This window comes from Gobio gobio, assembly GCF_949357685.1.
Source record: "Gobio gobio genome assembly, chromosome: 14".
NCBI classification, from domain to species: Eukaryota; Metazoa; Chordata; class Actinopteri; order Cypriniformes; family Gobionidae; genus Gobio; species Gobio gobio.
In genome coordinates this window covers 49,700,944-49,716,158 of record NC_137107.1, presented here as the reverse complement: position 1 = coordinate 49,716,158, position 15,215 = coordinate 49,700,944, and the positions used below count along the sequence as shown (strand labels likewise).

The 15,215-nt window shown below is 38.2% G+C and overlaps 1 protein-coding gene across 2 annotated transcripts in view; it reads right to left on the bottom strand.

The window, feature by feature from the left end:
- Window positions 1-14,322: 14,322 nt before the first annotated feature.
- The window catches only part of fech (ferrochelatase), a 29,645-nt gene continuing 28,752 nt past the window's right edge, over window positions 14,323-15,215 (bottom strand). The window contains exon 12 of one of the 2 annotated variants that reach the window (XM_079834191.1): window positions 14,323-15,215. This exon is cut by the window's right edge and continues 399 nt beyond it. The gene's annotated coding sequence lies outside the window, so the exon portion shown is untranslated. The other variant, XM_079834192.1, reaches the window with a different exon arrangement.

Below are 15,215 nucleotides of genomic sequence, written 5' to 3'. Positions count from 1 at the left end.
AAAAACCAACCCACCAAGAAAGATCTGTCTGGCACAGAAACATTAATATCTCCCGCGTTCTCTAATCAAACGCAAACCACATGGGACATAATATAGAAATTGATGGAAATGTTCGGAAGTTTTGTTGGGTTTTTTTAGTCAGTGCATTGCTTTTAATCATATGCTGCATTGCATTTATTTATAAAAACACCTATTTTCACTCAGTAATTTTTTTGTTTTGTTTTTACAAATAAATGGCAACACATTGAATTAATATTGAACCTTGAAGTCGAAAGACTGAAATGATACTTTCTTGTCTTTTACAACTTTACTTAGTTTTTTTTTACAGTGTACCTACTTGGAAAAGTGCAATAAAATGCCACTTCAGACTACAAAAAATATTTTATTTTTCAGTATTTTTGTCTTGTTTTCTAATACAAATACAGAATTTAAAAAATCAATATACATTTACTGGAGAAGCAAAATGACTTGAGTCTTGTTTTATGAAAATTAAGCGAGTTTTTAAGCCAAATATCTGCCAATGGAGTCAAATACATTGAATTAACCATGAAAAGTCGAAAGACTGAAATATTTCTTTTCGTAAAACATACTCCAATAATCTTTTTTTTAAAACGTTGTAAATAAAATCCATTTTTTTTTTTTTTTTTTTTTTACAGTGTACCTACTTTGAAAAATGCAATAAAATGGCACTTCGGAAACGGCACCTCAAAAACTATTTTCTTTATCAGTATTTTTTGTCTTGTTTTCTAATACAAATATCGAATTCATAAACAAAGATACATTTATCGAGAAGAAGAATGGGTTTATCTTTCTGACGCCATTGGTAGATATAGGCCTATGCCTTTGTTTTAAGCTTAAACTCACTTAAACGTTATGTTTCATTAAACAAGATTCGTCTTTAAGCCATTTGCTTCTCAAGTAAATGTATCTTGATTTAAGTGTTTATGTTTGTGCTGGAAAACAAGACAAAAATATTGAGGAAGAACATCGTTTTCGCTAAAATTATAGACATTCACTTTTAAGCAAATAATGTACATCAATTAGTCAACGTTCTTACACCACATGTTGATGAAACAAGGTTTAAGTAGAAATCCTCCCACATCTGACTGTTTTAGTTTAAAGCCATTAAAAAAAACTTCCCAAAAGATTTAAATCTCTTCTATTAAAAACAACGTTGGTGTTTCTGTGCACGACAAACTCCGAAACCAAAGACCAAATCCAATCATCTCGTACCAAACCGAAGGGACTCGATATATGGGACGACTTTTAGGAAAACACGGCTGTCGTCGGCAGCTAAAGACACAGCGTAGGCTGTAGGTTCAGCTGTAGGTCGTAGGCCTACATCATTCCATCCTGTTGGAAAAGTAACACATTTACTTGTGGGAAAAAAATAGAATATAATCTGTTAACGGGGACACGAGCGTGTCACGTATTGATCGACCGGTTATTAGGTCAATATTCTTATAGCAGTGATTCCGTATTTATGATGTGGAAGAAATCTGATCCTTCCTCTGTATTTTTGTCTCGTTTTCCAGTACAGTAGGAATACCTAAACATTTTTAGGGAGTCAAAAAAATAATGTTATAAAAATTGTTCTACGACTTTAAAATAAGAGTTGGGGATAATATCGCGAGAACAAGTTTGCGCGGCAGTTGCGGAGAGAGAGAGAGACGCACTCTTTAATCCGCGGTGGCTAGTTCATGATGTTCGCCTCCAAATGTTAAATAAAGCTCCTTGTCGGTGTCCTCCATACAACGGCGATAAACCGATCGACAGAACAAATCCAAGAACCAACGAAACAGCGCTAGGTAAGAACTGTGACGCTAGAGTGAAAAGCCACGCGCCGCCTTCACGTGCTATCGGAAGTGTCCTAGTTGTGATTAAGATCTCGTCGCGTTCAAGTGCTTTGTTGTCGGAAAGAACAGGAATCATGGAGGACACCATGTTTATTCTTGCCTATTTGAGGGTATTTAAACCCAAAATAATATTTAGCGTCCCATTCATTGACAACAATATTCAACAAGCTATCTAGATGGCTTGCTGGCGATTCAGGAATTTTAAAATACAGGCTATTTTCACTGTGTATTAAATATGCTTCAAACGTGTTTGTGCTGTAAATATGCACAACTTTATCTACACTACAAGGCGATGTAGCTTTTGTGGAAAAACCTAATAAACAATATCAGTCCTTCTCCCCTCCGCCATGCTTAAAGTTTATGGGAACTCGGGTATCAAAATTATCTGAGTTTCCCAGTTGTAAATACGACTTGAGAAGGCCAGTTTTTTACTAGGAAACTAATTTACGATAATTCCGATAGCACGTGAAGGCAGTATAAAAGCAAGATACAGTTACTTGGAAGCAAAATTACGAGGTAATACGGAGTCCCTAAAGGGACATTGTGACGATAAAAAGATATGAGATGTGAGGAAAAATTATATTTGAATGTTTTTAAGTTCTTTCACTAACATCCCCAGAGAAAGCTTTTGGGTTCTTTGTGTGCGAACGTAAAGTTTCTTGGGGGAACGCAAACATTTTTGCGAAAAACAGAAAAATGTTTGCGAGGGAACGCAGTTTCTTTACGGGCTCCGTAGGTTTAGGCTTTAAACAAGAACAAATATCTGAAAATAGTTTTCCTTTGAATGCTTTGAATGCATTTGAACGAACTTAGTATTTTCGTCCTGTTTTCAGTCCAAATATCTAGAAATTCTTAAATCAAGATGCATTTACTAAAGTAGTAAAATGCTATAAGATATTTTGTCTCGTTTTCTGAGGAAATAAATCCAAATTAAGTGAGTTTTTGCTTAAAACAAGCAAACGTTTTCTTACCACATTGGTAGATAATTCAGCTGTAAAAAAAAAAAAAACAAGCAGCAACTCGCTTAATTTTGATTTATTTCTTCAGAAAACAAGACATAATATCTTATGTCATTTTACTCATCTAGCATATGCATATTAATTTAAGAATGTTTAGGACTGGAAACAAGACAAAAATACTAAAAGTATATATTTTTGTGCAGTGAATGAAGTTTAATTGGCAGATATTTGTTCTTGTTTCACACGAAAACGCGTATAAATAATACTAGTGTGGAATGTATACGCCGAAATGAGTTTTGGCGTGCATATAATACGCACTTTATGACGTATTATACGCACAAACCCCCCACCCCCATCCTACCCAAGAGCGTGTCATATACACGCCCTAAAGTGCGTATCATGCACACGAAAAACTAATTTTGCCGTATACATTCCACAACATTGCCCACTCGTACTATTGATACGCATTCTCATGTGATCGTGTTAAATCTTAATTCAAATATTTTGATATTTGTACTGGAAAACCAAAAAAAACAAAAATACTGAGGAAGAACATCATTTGGTTACAATGTTATTTAAATGGTCCACTAACTACAAGTAACTTTGCAACTTCAACTAACTCTCAGAGTATTAGAACTGTAGAATATCTGGACCATCAAAATAAAGTGTTACCAATCATTTATGTGCAGTGCGCATTAATTCCCCCCAAAGTCTATATTGTTTTCAAAAAGAAACCCCTGACATAGATGTAGATAGCGCTTTTGTTGTAAAGTATGAGATATTGTTGGATGAGTGCCTTGCTTGAACCAAAGCGAAGTTTCGACCTCTCTGTTCCTTCTTCTGTTAGTACCTCAGCGACAGGAAAACCCCGGCAAACGCGGGTGTTACGGTGCTTTGCAATGCAAAGAACAAAGACTTACTCTATACCAAAGGCTTTCTAGACTTCTGTTCTCTCTCCTCTTTCCTATCCTTTGAATGGTTGCAAAGCTTTAAAAAAAAAAAACGAAAAGAAAAGAAAACCCCTGGAGCATGTCGAGGGCGCAGACCGTGCTTTTCTTACCAAATTTTTCTCGGATATACCTCATAGAAGATAGTGTTAGGGTATTGTTATTATAGCGTATGTATTAAATTATTCACTTACTCTTATTTTTTAGTAACTGTGACTTAAGACAAACCAAGAAAAAAAGCTTTATACATCTTAAGTTGTGATTTTTGTAATAGCCGAGGTTCGCTTACCAAAAACACAATGCTTGTCTTTTTCTCTCTTGTTAATAATGTGACAACTTTCACGATTGTTTTGTGGTGCAAGTTTTACGCAATTCTGATTTTCTTATTTTGGGTGGCTCAACAAGGATATTATTTTTGGATTGGGAACGGTTGGTTGCTGGAATGAGCCTCGAGTTTACAGTTTTCACGGCTTCTGTTGTACAGTTCGCTTCGATTTCATTTACGACATCCATTTCTCGTTCTGTGTGGAAATGTAGCATTACAGCCGTCCCTTGATTTATGCATGAGTATCTTCGCGGTTCTAGCTAGCGTGTAATGCATTGTCGTCAAATAGCGTTTAAGTTCTGGATCCGTCTCGTTTTCATTTCTCTTTTTAAACTGAGCCTCATTTTTTGCATGTTGGCCTGATCTAATTCTTGAAGAGTTCATCTCGGATGTGTATAGAAACGTCGTGCACTCGATCAGTTCGGTTTTCAAAGTGAATCGCATTTCACATCAAACTGATCGCGAATCTTTCTGATCAAGTGTAGCGTGACTGTTAATCTTCCATTATCTCAGAAACCCAACTGCTGTATGTGTGTTTGGACAGATAAGAACTGTTTATCGGTCTGTACTGATGTGTCGACTATTCCAATCCTGTCCAAAAATACAACAGCTAAATGAAATGTACCAGACAATCTACTACTAAAGTAAAAACACTTCATTCTTTTGAGAACCAAAGTCCACACAGACGTTGCAGGAGTTAACGTGAGTTTTGCCGTCTTGTGTTTTCAACTGAAGGATATTCCAAAGATTGCGTATAAATGGATGTAACGCTTGAACCAGGATATTATGGACTGTATTCCAAAGATCTGCTTTGAAAATGGATTGGAAACGGATTCTTTTCTTTTTCAGTTTCATCATTTGACGTTTTGTTCATTTGTTGGTTGTGTTAAATCATTATATTCATGTAAATTGTTGGAATCACAAGAGAAAATTGATCAAATTTTAGTTTTGCATTCATGATCAACATCTTTGAAACATTCAAAGTACATGTTCTTCCACAAAATGTTTGACCATAAATAAAGAGAACAAGTGATTTTATTCCGAAACCATTTGTTTGGTTAATCACAACAATAAAACCTGTCTCGTGATGTAAATACAGTTTTTTTGTGCATAGTTTCAAAACTCGAAACATGATTTCCACTCAAATGAACATTGACGAATTCGTTTATACAGAGTTGTTTTTTCAGCGGCTTTGGTTCCGGAAGTATTTTTTCCATTTATTCTCTCCCATAGGTTTAAAAAAAAGTCTCGGTTAAGTGAACCAAACCAAGCTATGAGGAGAATCACTACACATTACTTTGATTTGAAGCAAAGTATTTGAAAATCAAGACAATGATAAAACAATCAAGAAATATAAAACTACTCATTTAAAAATGTTGAGTATTTATATCAAAACAATATATTTTACATTTTTAGCAAAATAAGCATTTATTACTTGATTTCACAATGCTTGATGGGAGTGGGCGGAGCTAACAAGAGGTGGAATTTTCTACAAAGCATCATGGGTAATGTAGTTTTTCACCACAAATTCAGCTGTTAAACCCAATTATTTTAAGAATAAGCTGGAATAATGTGCTGACCATCGACTAACAACATTGTAGCTCACAGTAGAGCTGTCTTCAACAGCTAAGGCCCCGTTCACACGAAGCCAGAGCTTTCTCTATCCGATCTTTTTTTCCCCCTCGTTTCAAGAAATATCTGCATACACACGAGAGCACTGAAATGACTCAAAACGATGTAGTACACATGCCAGGCCAGTATGTGGCGCTGTAATTCTGCCACAGAAATACACTAAAAACGGAGAAGAGTTGTGGCTAGAAGGGGTACAGCAAAATCTCACGATAAAATAACAATAAATAAATTTACAACTTACCAGATTGTTTTATTAAAGCCTTCCCCAACCCTAAACCTACCCTTACAATAATGCAAATACAGTAATTAAATGATGCTATATCCCTTTCTAGTCTTTCCCGTGTGGGACGTGGTGTGATGACATGACCGTTTCACAAAATATACGGATCGGCTGTACACACGAAAACGCAAGGGTGTCGCTTTCAGATTTATCCACTCTGGGAACCAGTTAAAAAAAATATCTGTTTCAGGCTCCCAAAACACCTGATCCGTGTGGACGAAACGCTGATACGGTACAACATTTTTACGTATACAGCTAAACATGATAAAGCCCCGTTTCCACCGAAATTACCCGGAACAATTTGTACCAGGAACTTTGTTTACAGGAACATTTTTTTTTTTTTCAGACCTGCTAGTCTGCGTTTCCACTGCGGTCTAAAGTACCGGGAAGATTAGGCAAATTAGTCCAGAGCCACTTCTCACTTGACTGCGCTCGGCTGCTCCTCCCAGTCAGAAACGGACAATAATAATTTTTGTGCGATACTGTCTGCAACAATAACAAGTGGAGGAGATGCAACAAGCGCTGCTTTTGCTAGTTATGTATTGGTCTACTAAAGAGGTCATTAACAAAACAGCGGAAAAGAGACGAGCACTGATACTAAAGCTTATTCTGAAAGCTCGTAAAGCTAGATTTAATGTAAGACAACGTATGTTATTATCAGCGATTGCTGAGACGAACGCGCGCCATTGGACAGAAAGAGCAAGACTGATATTTACTGAGCGCAGAACGAACCTCGCAAGACTTTTAAAAATGGCGGTTGCATTAAAATGCTGCGTGAGCTCAACCAATCAGCATGTTCAGCACCCATGTCCCACCCCCGAAAGTTCCTGAACTTTGAAAAAGTACTACCTCGGGAGCAGGGCCGTTTGGAGGCGGAAATATTTACCCGGAACTTCATTTAGACCCTGAGGTCGAAACACACCGAGTACCAGCCCAAACTTCCTAGTTCCTGGGGAAAGTTCCTGCGGTGGAAACGCGGCTTAAGTTATCATTAAAAATCAGTATCCCTATGGAGAAAATGAATGGAGTTTTTACCTCCGGAACCCAAATGTTGCGCTCTATTTACGCAAACAAATTTACAGCGTATTTGAGTTGTCATTCAATTTCCTAACACACACACACACAACAAACACAGGACTTTTTGCGCACAATTTTTCACATTTTCATTCAAACGTCAAGAAGAAATTATATTGTCAAAACATTTCAAACCATCAACGTGTACAAATATGAGCTTAACAGAATTCAAAGCTATACTTTCTCATTGCAAACACCAGCACACATCCCACAGAACATGCCGGATAGATGTCAGGAAGTCAAGAGCAATTCATGAAACACCTGAGAAGAAGCTTCTGCCTTTTTTTTCCTGTGTTTGAGTCGTTCTCACATCTGGTGAGATGAGGTGATGGATGGTCTGAATGCTTCCATCAAATCAGTGTATAAACTTTCCTACAATCAGGTGGGATTTACCAAATAGTATTTGAGCCTCTCATCTGTGCAATAGCCTATTAATATCTGTGTTTGCATAAAAATAAAAAAGAAGCAGTGCTACTTAAACTACAAACTCAGTGTTGTCATTGTCCACTGTTTCTGCATCACACTATTGTTTTTTTTTCTGGCAGTGTTGAAAGTTGTTGCTCAGCAAAGGGAAACATGTTTTTTTTCTTCCTCCAGCACATTCTGTTTGTGTGTTTGTGCACGGATTTTACCGGATTACATTTGACCATTGCTCAAGGCATTAGTGTTTCTGTCTGCGTCATTCTCACAGGTTTATTTGGGTTTGAGTTTTTTGTTTTTTTGGTCACTATCATCAGATGATAGTGTTGTGCTCTTTGCTCTTCAATAAATGACCTTGATTCATTCATGGAAAAAACTGTGCCATTTGTCTTCACTAAAGAATAATGTTGATTATTGACACACAATCTAACGCTGTTGCACTCATCCTGTTTAAGTTCAGTTTGGTATAATCAGTTATTGAGTTCACATAACTAACTTCTATTAAGTGAACGTTCAGTAATACTTGAGTTAAATAAACTCAAACGCTCAGATAATTAACATTTTACAAGCTCTACAAGGACATGAACGCTTTTCACTAGTCAGAATCTCATAATTACGGTAATTACAACAAGGAGTAAATTCACCTCAAGACCAAGACAATTCAAGGGCAACACAGCAAAACCAGAGGTGTAGTCAAGACCAGACCAGACCTCCAAGACCAGAGGTGTAGTCAAGACCAGACCAGACCAGACCTCCAAGACCAAAACCAATCAAGACCAGCTGTGTAAATAAGACCAGAGGTGTGGTCAAGACCAGATCACCAAGACTAAGACCAATCAAGACCTGCGGTGTAGATCTCCAAGACCAGAGGTGTGGTCAAGACCAGACCACCAAGACCAATCAAGACCTAAGGTGTAGTCAAGACCAAGACCAATCAAGACCTAAGGTGTAGTCAAGACCAATCAAGACCTAAGGTGTAGTCAAGACCAATCAAGACCTAAGGTGTAGTCAAGACCAAGACCAATCAAGACCTAAGGTGTAGTCAAGACCAATCAAGACCTAAGGTGTAGTCAAGACCAAGACCAATCAAGACCTAAGGTGTAGTCAAGACCAAGACCAATCAAGACCTGCGGTGTAGATCTCCAAGACCAGAGGTGTGGTCAAGACCAGACCACCAAGACCAATCAAGACCTAAGGTGTAGTCAAGACCAAGACCAATCAAGACCTAAGGTGTAGTCAAGACCAAGACCAATCAAGACCTAAGGTGTAGTCAAGACCAAGACCAATCAAGACCTAAGGTGTAGTCAAGACCAAGACCTAAGGTGTAGATCTCCAAGACCAGATGTTTAGTCAAGACCAGATCTCCAAGACCAATCATGCCCAGAGCTGTGGTCAAGACCAATATAAAGGGGACTGAAATGGTGTTACCCAGAAATGAAGTCAAACTGGTTAGTAATAAGTGAAGCTATTAATGCTGTTTTTTAAATCATCACCTGCTGAGACCTTGAAAGATTTAACATCTTTTATTTGCAGTTGATTTTATCTAAGGCTGTGGCTGGAAATCCTCATATGAGAGTGATTAGTGAAGGGTCATGTGACTCTGAAGACTGGAGTAATGATGATAAATTCAGCTTTGATCACAGGAATAAATGACACTTTACGATATATTCACATAGAGAACTGATGATCTACACTGGAGGAATGTTTTACTGAGTTTATGAGCAAATAAACGCAGCTTTGATGAGCAGAAGAAACTCTTTCAGAAACATTAAAAAAAACACCACAAACTTCTGATTGATTTAAGCGAATCAATAAACAAGCTAAACCCAAAACACAACATTACCTAAATGTTTAATAGTTTTTTTTATTCGCATTTTATCACCAAGCACTTCTTCATCAAATGCACGAGACTCTCAGCTTTCCTCTGGTAAGTGTCTTATGATGGTGTGATTTCTGTCAAACATCTTTCTCTCAATCTGTTCCTTCTTTCCGTCAGGGCTGCTGGGGTAACAGGCGTTTGTGTTCCCGTCTTATCGGGTGACATTTGGCTTTTCATTACTTGTGAGGAGGATAAGAGCCGAGAGATAAGGTGTGACATTAAGAGATTGTTCATACTCGCATGATGTGGAGAGACAGACGCCAGTCAAAGTAAACGCTGACAGCTGCCATCGAGTTTCATGCTGAAAACAGAGCTGGAAAAGGGCATATTCGCCACATAAATCCATCCAAACACGAGCACGGAGAACAGACGGGGAAGATTCACCTTCAAACTCAAACTGGACTTGATGCAGTGCAACAAGTTTTATGCCTAAAGAAAGTCCTTTCGGCTTTGCTTCAGGACGTCAATGTCCTTAAAAGTACATTTATTAATGGTAAACATTACAACCATTCTTTAAAACAGGGTTTTTGAAATGCCAGGATGAATAAAAACAGCAAATTAAAATCTTTCTGTTGCATGCATCAATCAGATTTACCATGATTGCGAGTTTATCACTAGTTTTTTAGTTAACTTTACTTAATGTTTTAACCTAGTTGTAAAAATCTAGTAATCTGTACTCACATGCTATGCTTTGTTTACTCAGAAAACCCAAGTTAAGATTAATTGATTGGTTTTAGTGCCATTTTGTCAAGCAAAAAAGGGCTTTTCTACTCATTTCCTCGTGATCTTTCTCTAGTTACAGTCACTCATTTCCCGAAGTCATCCGAAAGTGGAATTATCAACACAACTGAAACATTTGAGAGAACATCACAGCTGATTTCATAAACTGATTGAAATGGATTTTTTTGTGTCATTATGGTCACCATTATGGTGATCAGTATTCCCTTTGGTTGGGCTCTCGGAACTTAATTTCTATTTTCTTTAATTCTTCCTATTGATGCAGCAAATAACAATAAATCAGGGAAGAAAGGGAAGTAATTAATAGGTTGCTTTTAAAAGGTGACCTAACATCTTAAAACTAGTCAAACAAATTGAATTAGTCTATTTTCATTTCGAATCTTCTAAAAAAAAATCCTTACATATTTTAATTGAATAATAATTTGGTTTAAATGGACGAAATTTTACTATTAATTAATTTGTTATTAATTAAATCTTTAAAGGCTTAATTTTTTGGAGTGTGTCATAAACACATTGGGAAAGTTAATTGTGTTGATATAATCCCTCTATATTTGTGACAATATCTTGCAGTGGATCATGCTTGAATCACACAGACCTCAGCATTCAGCATCAAACACAACAATGGTAGCTATAGTAAGTCAAGAGTAAATCCAAAGTAAATTATCACATACTTCAAGTACAGTTCTTTTTTAGTTACTAGAACTCTTGTGTAAGTGAACTATACTAACCTCTGGGACTATTTTGGGGATTTCTGCCTGGATTTGGCTGAAAAGCTTCCCATACACACACACAGTGTCTCTAAATACATAATTTTGGTGTCATTTTAAAGGAACCCCTTTGAATTTTCATAAACCACTGCTAAAAGTGATACACATGTGAGTATATGTTGTCTAAGCTGTTGTTTTTTGGGTTATAAATTCAGATTTGAAAGTGTGTAACTCAGGCCCTGTGAGCTCTAGCACCCTGCAGACAGTTTGGGCTGGATAAATAGTAACTGGGTGGATGAGTAATAACAGGGTGGATGAATAATAACAGGATGGATGAATGAGTAATAACAGGGTGGATGAGTAATAACAGGGTGGATGAGTAATAACAGGGTGGATGAGTAATAACAGGGTGGATGGATAATAACAGGGTGGATGGATAATAACAGGGTGGATGGATAATAACAGGGTGGATGGATAATAACAGGGTGGACGAGTAATAACAGGGTGGATGAATAATAACAGGATGGATGAATGAGTAATAACAGGGTGGATGAGTAATAACAGGGTGGATGAGTAATAACAGGGTGGATGAATAATAACAGGGTGGATGGATAATAACAGGGTGGATGAGTAATAACAGGGTGGATGGATAATAACAGGGTGGATGGGTAATAACAGGGTGGATGAGTAATAACAGGGTGGATGAGTAATAACAGGGTGGATGAGTAATACGATAATACGAGTAATAACAGGGTGGACGAGTAATAACAGGGTGGACGAGTAATAACAGGGTGGACGAGTAATAACAGGGTGGACGAGTAATAACAGGGTGGATGAATGAGTAATAACAGGGTGGATGAGTAATAACAGGGTGGATGGATAATAACAGGGTGGATGAGTAATAACAGGGTGGATGGATAATAACAGGGTGGATGAGTAATAACAGGGTGGATGGATAATAACAGGGTGGATGAGTAATAACAGGGTGGATGAGTAATAACAGGGTGGATGGATAATAACAGGGTGGATGAGTAATAACAGGGTGGATGAGTAATAACAGGGTGGATGAGTAATACGAGTAATAACAGGGTGGACGAGTAATAACAGGGTGGATGAGTAATAACAGGGTGGATGAGTAATAACAGGGTGGATGAGTAATAACAGGGTGGATGAGTAATACGAGTAATACGAGTAATAACAGGGTGGACGAGTAATAACAGGGTGGATGAGTAATAACAGGGTGGATGAGTAATAACAGGGTGGATGAGTAATACGAGTAATACGAGTAATAACAGGGTGGACGAGTAATAACAGGGTGGACGAGTAATAACAGGGTGGATGAGTAATAACAGGGTGGATGAGTAATAACAGGGTGGACGAGTAATAACAGGGTGGACGAGTAATAACAGGGTGGACGAGTAATAACAGGGTGGACGAGTAATAACAGGGTGGACGAGTAATAACAGGGTGGACGAGTAATAACAGGGTGGATGAGTAATAACAGGGTGGATGGATAATAACAGGGTGGAGGAATAATAACAGGGTGGATGAGTAATAACAGGGTGGATGAGTAATAACAGGGTGGACGAGTAATAACAGGGTGGACGAGTAATAACAGGGTGGACGAGTAATAACAGGGTGGACGAGTAATAACAGGGTGGACGAGTAATAACAGGGTGGACGAGTAATAACAGGGTGGACGAGTAATAACAGGGTGGATGAGTAATAACAGGGTGGATGAGTAATAACAGGGTGGATGGATAATAACAGGGTGGACGAGTAATAACAGGGTGGATGAGTAATAACAGGGTGGACGAATAATAACAGGGTGGATGAGTAATAACAGGGTGGACGAGTAATAACAGGGTGGATGAGTAATAACAGGGTGGACGAATAATAACAGGGTGGACGAGTAATAACAGGGTGGACGAGTAATAACAGGGTGGATGAGTAATAACAGGGTGGACGAATAATAACAGGGTGGACGAGTAATAACAGGGTGGACGAATAATAACAGGGTGGACGAATAATAACAGGGTGGACGAGTAATAACAGGGTGGATGAGTAATAACAGGGTGGACGAATAATAACAGGGTGGACGAGTAATAACAGGGTGGATGAGTAATAACAGGGTGGATGAGTAATAACAGGGTGGACGAACAGGGTGGATGAGTAATAACAGGGTGGATGAGTAATAACAGGGTGGACGAGTAATAACAGGGTGGACGAGTAATAACAGGGTGGACGAATAATAACAGGGTGGATGAGTAATAACAGGGTGGATGAGTAATAACAGGGTGGACGAATAATAACAGGGTGGATGAGTAATAACAGGGTGGATGAGTAATAACAGGGTGGACGAATAATAACAGGGTGGACGAGTAATAACAGGGTGGACGAGTAATAACAGGGTGGACGAGTAATAACAGGGTGGACGAGTAATAACAGGGTGGATGAGTAATAACAGGGTGGATGAGTAATAACAGGGTGGACGAGTAATAACAGGGTGGATGAGTAATAACAGGGTGGACGAGTAATAACAGGGTGGATGAGTAATAACAGGGTGGACGAATAATAACAGGGTGGACGAATAATAACAGGGTGGACGAGTAATAACAGGGTGGATGAGTAATAACAGGGTGGATGAGTAATAACAGGGTGGACGAATAATAACAGGGTGGACGAGTAATAACAGGGTGGATGAGTAATAACAGGGTGGACGAATAATAACAGGGTGGACGAGTAATAACAGGGTGGATGAGTAATAACAGGGTGGATGAGTAATAACAGGGTGGACGAATAATAACAGGGTGGACGAGTAATAACAGGGTGGACGAGTAATAACAGGGTGGACGAATAATAACAGGGTGGACGAGTAATAACAGGGTGGATGAGTAATAACAGGGTGGATGAGTAATAACAGGGTGGACGAGTAATAACAGGGTGGACGAATAATAACAGGGTGGATGAGTAATAACAGGGTGGATGGATAATAACAGGGTGGATGAGTAATAACAGGGTGGATGAGTAATAACAGGGTGGACGAGTAATAACAGGGTGGACGAATAATAACAGGGTGGACGAGTAATAACAGGGTGGATGAGTAATAACAGGGTGGACGAGTAATAACAGGGTGGATGGATAATAACAGGGTGGACGAGTAATAACAGGGTGGATGAGTAATAACAGGGTGGACGAGTAATAACAGGGTGGACGAATAATAACAGGGTGGATGAGTAATAACAGGGTGGATGGATAATAACAGGGTGGATGAGTAATAACAGGGTGGACGAGTAATAACAGGGTGGACGAGTAATAACAGGGTGGACGAGTAATAACAGGGTGGACGAGTAATAACAGGGTGGACGAGTAATAACAGGGTGGATGAATAATAACAGTAAATTTTGAATTTATTTCAGTTCAGTTTTGTTTTATTTCAAGTAAGGAAAATGTTTTTTAATGGTTTTACTCTTAGTTTCCAAAACAAAAGACACTTAAAAACTGATAAATTTGCAACAAATACATTTATTTCCATCAAACACAGATGCAAATCTCTGATCATCATAGATATGTACACGATTCAATCATCTCTGCTACATGTGTAATAAATCCACACATCCACACAAACTACAGATCACACGAAGATCGAATATGACACAAATGTTACACAACAACGGCATGACATGGAGATGAAGGAGAGAGAGAGTGTTTCTCTCATGATCAAGTGCTGTTCCTGCTTTCACTCCAGTGGTAAAGCACAGATTGTGTGTTTCTGGTGTCAAACACCACAGCGGCTCTGAGGACGTCCACCATGAACATGTCACAAACAACATGTCTGAAAAATGAAGAAATTAACCATATTTTGCATATAATCAAACACTAACACAAGAAAAACATGAGTTATGTTTCAATAACAATAAAAAAAAAAAATTGGCCGGGAAAATGCTTGACTCATGATAATAAAAACATTTTAATGAACCTCAAACTAATAAAGTTCACTCTATGTAGAAAGTCATTTTCTGGGCGAAGTAAAGCATTCAGACAGCAGTGAGACATGATTTGTGCGTTTCTGCAGCTCAATCCAGGATTAAATCTGGTGGAAGTTACGAGTAATCGATAAAAAAACTATATACAGTTTCCTTATCCAGTGATTAAACCTATCCTAAGTGTTAATAAACATCATTCGACCATCGAAATCTTCATTAATAAACACTAACTAGAGTATAGAGAGAGAACTAAAGAGATTTAGTCCACATCAAAATATGCATATCTGCTAATATAATAAGGCAAAGTTCAAAACACGAGGACAGAAGACGTCCGTATGAGGAAAGAAGCAGAGAGAACAGATTATTATACACTCACACACACACACACGCGATGGAAACTCGTTTATGATCA